Source organism: Ochlerotatus camptorhynchus, unplaced genomic scaffold (assembly GCF_037179485.1).
Source record: "Ochlerotatus camptorhynchus isolate MF236.1 unplaced genomic scaffold, CSIRO-AGI_Acam_v1.1 ptg000358l, whole genome shotgun sequence".
Taxonomy (NCBI): Eukaryota; Metazoa; Arthropoda; class Insecta; order Diptera; family Culicidae; genus Ochlerotatus; species Ochlerotatus camptorhynchus.
In genome coordinates, this window is record NW_027040846.1 from 1,877,991 (window position 1) to 1,884,953 (window position 6,963).

The following is a 6,963-nucleotide window of genomic DNA, read 5'->3' on the forward strand; positions in this document are numbered from 1 at the left end:
CTGTGTTTGAAGAAAATTTTGGTAAAAAAAAACAAAAACACTGGGAAAATCGGTTGAACAAAAGATTGATGGGTGGAGCGAAAAGGAATGTGCGAACATTCGGGATGGGAGACGAAATTGAATAAAACAAATTTTGTAAATCATAACTCATTAGATAGTTTTTCATTCGCTGAAAATTTCAAGAAAATCCGATAATCTGTTTAATTTTGGTGAGTAAATATGTGTGTGTCATTTTTTTTTTGAACACACCCTTTAAGTGCTATATTCACGCCCCTCGATTGAATGACCTAATTCAACGCTAGATGGTGCGTGAAGCAATATTTTACGGGTCACCATTGCAATGTACGGAGAAGGCATATATTGATATATTTACCTTCCATCTTGACGAAAATATCTGCTCCGAAATTCTAAAAATCAAATGTGTCCTGTCTCCCCTACCTTCATTGTAGAAACTACATGACTGTCTTTGCTATCCGCTCGCTAGGTTTTACTTTGTGAGCGAGTGACTGTTGCCAAGGGGGGCATCCGCTCTGCTGTTCGGGGTCAAACCGCTTTGGTGGAGGTTCTGTTGCTGCATTAATAGAGAGCTTGCGGAGGGGTACCCGGAGAAGAGACTCCAAGCTGCAAATCATCTAAAAACAGTTTTTTTTTTATTTGGATCTGAAATTACAGCTTGGTTTCGTTTCACCTACACGTTTTCAGCAGGAGTGTTGTGCCTTGTGATACAGGTAATTAATCATAAAATAACACAAATGATGATCTCTTTGGTATGGAGCAAGCACAATTTTGGTGGTTATTAAAAATCGTTTATGCGGATTTATGAAATTCAACCTTAGAGCTAATCATTGGGTAAATGAAGAATGGAAATCAAGTAATCGATATTTTTTAATGATCGTGGGAACAGGTTTTAAGGCCTCGGTATGGGTATATTCTTGGCTTTCTTAGGCATAGAGCATCATTGTGCTAACGACACAGGGATGATATTCACGCATTGGTTGGCACAGAAAGCTCTCCATTTGTAACTGTGGAAGTACTTGTTAAGAGCAGGCAAAACTTTCGAATAAGAAGCGAACAATGCCAGGAAGAAGAAGAAGAAGAAGAGGAAGAAGAAGAAGAAGAAGAAGAAGAAGAAGAAGAAGTCAGATGATGAATCTTCCAGACAAGACCGATTCCGAGTTCGTTGGAACTTGCATGCTTGTTCATACCTACTATAGAATGTTGCACCAACTTGCTTGTCTCAAGTTTCTTGAAAGTCCCACACTTTCTAGAGCTTGGTCAAACAGCCTAGCTCACTGCGCTCCTTTGCGTGTTGTACCGGCCGGATTAGAGGCAAGACAATTTTTGCGGGATTGTTGTCCGGACTTTTTACATAGTCTCCCGCCCATTGTACTCTTCCAGCTCTAACCCTCCAGCGCCAATAAGGAAACCGTTTAAGTGAACTCAAATATTTTCATACCATGCTATTCAAAGGTTGTTAGGACCAGTTAAATGTGTTAAGGATTAAGAAAAACAAGAGTGGCCCAACAATCAAATCCAACAATACCATTCCAATGCCAAACTATGATAATGCAACACCAAAACAATACCACACATACATGGTAAGTAACAAAGCTGCCTCTGAACCAATTTCAATAACTTTATCATCAATCGATTAGAAATATTTCTACGCATCTGCTTAAATTTGAGACTTTATCATTTTTTTAAATGTCTCTATTGAAAATTGCACGAATAGGCAACTGTTTTTTTTAATGATCGTTAAAATTATCACCGATTGCCTGCGAAAAGTGATTTTTCTAACACAGATTTCAAAGATGAATTCCATCCGGTCTCACCGCGTGGTGAGTGGTGGTGTTCTCCAGTACTCAACGAAAGGCTCCCCGCAAGCAGCTAGCTATCAAGGCTGTCCTCAACCGCTGATAGGATTCAGTTCCAATTACCGTGTGTGGTGGTATCCGGTCGTCGGCATCAGCAGCAGCAGCAGCAGCAGCAGCAGCAGTGCGTCATACTAAATAGTATAAAGAAGGAGAACCCCGCTCAAATTCCTATTCCTACACAAAACACAAGATCCTGCTGCAGTTAACAAATAACATTTATTATATAAGACCAAGTAGTCCTACGTCACCATTGCGCACAATCCCATAGGGCCGTCCCTTGTAATTTTTCTAAAATATTACGATGGAGGGTCATAACATTTTATGAGTAAGAACTAAAAACTTAACATTTTTGGAAAAATGTAGCTCAAAAAAAAACATGCATCACTGAAATTTTAATACGTTGCGTTAAAAAGTTCAAATTTTTTAGAAAAAAATCCAACATGCAGTAGTGTCTTTCCATCCTATCCTTCGAAAATTTACCTCTCTAATCTCGAGTAAGCTGCGAGTATTCGGCGCAACTCCTACTAGACATAGAATTAAGTGAATTTTGTTACAAACAAAGCACAATGAACTATCGGCTCCGTAAAGCTAACACGATTGAGCCTTCCAAATAAACGAACTAGTTAAAAAAGTAGTGCCTTTCCTTCCGAGACCATGGACATATGTGTTTTATTATACAGTGCTTTCTCGATTTTGTCGATTCCGCCGAATTCAAAGAGATGAGACCCATTTTTCTGGCTGTTCTGGCTCTTCGCTAATCGCCTGCTGATCATTCATCACGAGTTTCAAAATATCTTCATCTGTTTGAGCTTTACTAGCATATCGTTCTTCCACATTAATGTCGTGTTCATGAACAAGTTTTCCTCCAACCAATAGTCCAATTTGCGTCCAAGATTTTCGAATCGCAACGTCGTGTAATTCTTCCCAGGCATCTATTTTCCAAAAACAGATTTCTATCACAGAGAAATGTTTCAAACATTAATCGGTGTTGCTTTCTGATGGTCTTGAGTTTAAACCTGCACAGTTTATCTGGTTTCTAATGTAATTTTTTAACAGTTATCTGCAAACAGTCAAAATATCTGTGACTGTCGAACTGCTGACAGTCAAAGTGTATTATCTGTGACGGTTTGACCATGAATTCTGTGTACAGGCAAATTTGTGGGTTTCTGCAAAACATACGGCAGTTTGCCTACGTTTTTATTTTCAGTGTCCGATGCGGTTGGTTTGGATCACAAAGCATTTAGTTGTGTGATAACAAGTGACGTGAAAGTGAACGATTGCGGGAAAAGAATTAAGCAATAACCACCAAGCGTAATCGTCGAACGGTGACCCATAAGTGGTTGCATGACGAAACCTTACATTGCATTTCCGGCATTGTATCACTCAAATGGGAAACAAATTCTTCAAACGTAACTCTTCCATTCTCTGTAAAACTCGTAAAACTTCTTCCATTGCGATCACGGCTTGCAGTGTTTTCTCTGTCCTTAGAGTGTAATCACCAAATAGAAAGGTTTAAAAAGTCTGTGACAGCCAATGAAAATAACTGCAAAACTGTTGTCTGTTTACAGTTAAATTAGACTGCGACAGGCACTTAAACTATAGTTAGTGTGATCACGTTGCCAGTTTTCAACAGTCAAATATTGCCAAGTCTGTGGCGACAGAGAAGTCTTTCTAGATCGTAGCTTTAGAATAGCGTGACTAGGCTCGGTAGCTTAGTGGTTACCATTTCTGCTTACTGAGCAGAAGGTCAGACTTCAATCTTAGGCCCGTCCCCTTCCTTACATTTTTCACTATGCCTTACACACTACGAAAATGTCATATGTAAATTTCGGTCCCCAGAGACCGACACATGCTAGCGGCCCGTATGTCAAACGAATAAGTTGAAATAAACGAGAAATTCAATTCAATCAAACGCACATTTCTTCGACTTGCCCATGTTTCGGATTCGGAACACTTAAATTTACATGACATGTTACACACTACTAAAAAGTCATGTAATTTTCGGTTCCCTGAGACCGAAACATGTAAGCGGGCCTTTTGACATAAGAATCAGTTGAAAGAAACGTGAAAATCAATTCAAACAAACGTTCTCTTTGTCGACTAGCTGATGTTTCGGTTGGAGAACACTTAATTTTACATGAAATGTTTGCTTACGTTCTATGATTTACGTCCAATATGGATTGCGTCTCGTGTAAAAGTAGTTATTTCTAAGTGTGTAGTTTACGTTCTATTGTTTACGTAAAACATGAAATACGCCACGTGTAAAAATAGCCATTTCTTTGTGTGTATTCTATCCGCATTAAATTTAAGTAATTAAGAGTCTGCTGCTTTTAACTGATTTTAAAATAACTCCACCGCACTAACTTAAAAATCCTCCCAGTGACATCCGTGGAGATACAGAGGCTACCTGGTCGATACAAGGTGTGGAGATCTACCCTTGACGTATGTGTTGGTAGAGGGAAAAATGTAAAATTTGCGGGAGACGATGCTGACGACGTCATAACACTCAAAAGAAAAATTTACGAAATAAGAAGTAAAACAAATCCTAGCTATTTTTGGATGATGATTTTTCTTAATTGTATTCTTTTGTAAAGCCGTCGCGAAATATCAGCTGGAAATTTTTAAATTATGATAACTCCTTACTTGAAAAGAGGCAAAAACTCACAAACAGGCTGCTTTTTCATAATAATTTAAGAATCAATAAATTATCTCAACATTTAGTGGCAGACCATTCATAAATTTTAGTAATATACATAAATTTTATAATCCATATTCATTTTCCAATGCAAGCGCCGATCAAAACAAACGCTATGATGTCACTTCAAGGGTGATTGAGTGAACGAAAGAAACGAATCGTGCGAAGCGGAATGAAAGCCGAGTGATAAACGAAGTGCACCAATACATTCAGGCCTACAATTCTACACCTTGCCCGCATAAACGATAACCATAAGGAGTGCCTAACAACCTATTGGGGCTATCATCCCAACACTATGTGGTACGGTGGCACGATTTGTGGTATCGTTCATGTATGGTGCTCGTTTATTAGGGTGTATAGACCAGGTTGATGCAGAGGTGTATTCGGTCTCCAGCAGCGAATTTAAACACATAAAGCAACCAACGATACAGACAAGACGGTTGCTACGACTACCATGCCAAACTCGCTCTGTAACATAGCTCGATCGGACTGGTAGAAGGATAATGATTTATTGCTTGCCTGCTTTGTTGTATTATACACGGATGAGGACATAGCTTGATCTGAATCGAGAAAAATCATAACAAAAAAAACCCCATTAACACACGTGTATCATCTTCGGCTCTACTTCGTGAAGCCAACAATTTGCTCGTTTCCTTCTACTGCCCCGAGTGAGCTGTGTCGCACGGACTACTTTTCATGTAAAAAAAGGAAGAAGATTATATAATTATTGCATTCCATTTCTGACATAGCGTTCCCGCATAAACGCGAACCATAACTTGACCTTGCCGAAAATGGTTAAAAATTGTTTATAATCCCTGCTAAGCTTTAACTGAAATCGTTATGGAACTTTACATTAACGTTTGTGCGATAAAGTTTTAACCTTATGTATTATGGTTCTTCGGAAGTGAACCTTACAAATAATGGATTGTTAAGAACCAATACCATTCAAAATAGTTGTCTTCTATATTAGAACCTTTATACCTATGGTTTGAGAACTTTAATGGTAATGGTTATGGTAATGAGTAAGGTCAATAAATAGTTCTGTATTATCGGTCAATTTTACATGGAATATATCGCGAATTGGTAAGCAGTACTTTGCAGGCAACCAATTCGTGATATATTCCACATAAAGTTGATCGATGTTACAAAACCATCTACGAACCTTACCGACTACCATAACCATTGCCATTAAAGTTCTCAAATCATAAATAAAATGGTTCCAATATAAATCCTTTCCCAAAAATGTATAGAGAAAACAAGAACTTGGAATGGTAATGGTTCTTAAAAACCCATTATTTGTAAGGTTCACTTCCAAAAAACCTTAATACATAAGGTTAAAACTTTATCGCACAGACGTTCGTGTAAAGTTTCATAACCATTTTAGTTAAAATTTAGCAGGGCTTATAAACAATTTTTAACCATTTTTGGTAAGGTCAAGTATTGGTTCGCATTTATGCGGGTTATCATTCGGTTCGTTGAACGTTTGTCATTTTGACATTTGGAGATATTTTTGATTCCTTGGCCTCTAGTAACAACGAATGTCGAAATAATGATCCTTCCCCTCACCAAAGACCATGGGGCGTGGCCAGCGTCGGTACTGATCTATAAATAGAACGAATCAGTGAAATTGTACACTGATGACGGAAATATTTCCTGTGAAATTTCTCTAGTTTTGATCAGTAACGGAGCAGCAACTACGACGCGCACGGTCTTTAAAAAACATTACATTTACTATTTTTGGGACCACCTGAACATAGTCAATATGTATAGATATTAAAATATTTGTTCTGTGTTGTTCAATTCACTGATTATTATTCCTGACTGCTGATATGAACCAGTATTAGGCTGATGCAAATTTTATTTTATATTTAAGACGAATTTATGTTATTCAAAACGCCCTTGGTTCAATCGTGACTTATCCGGGGGTGATATTTGAACTCATGGCTTTGGCGTGAGATGTATGTCGGGGTCGTCCCCCATGAAAATCCATTATAATCAATGTTTTTTAATGCAAAACCAGGATTAAATTCATATTACGATTAAATTAGTATGGTTTACTAAAAACTAGATTTTAGCATCTTTCATTTGACATTTTGATTTAAAAAATCGATCCAGTGGTTCAAAAGTTATGATTTAAAAAAATATGAATTACCCCGATTTTTCGGATCACCCTAACACGGAACGGTCACCATAAAGCTGAGTTTAGACTAGGCAAGTCTAATGATTAACTCAGTTGAATTCAATTGGCTTGAAAAGTTGAGCCTGGTTCAACTTTTTTCAGTTCAAGTGAGTTGATCAAGTCAGTTGAATGGCATAGTTTACACGTTCAATTCGCGTTCAAGTCAGTTGAATTCAACTGACTTGATCAAATAGCTTGCCCAGTCTAAACCCAGC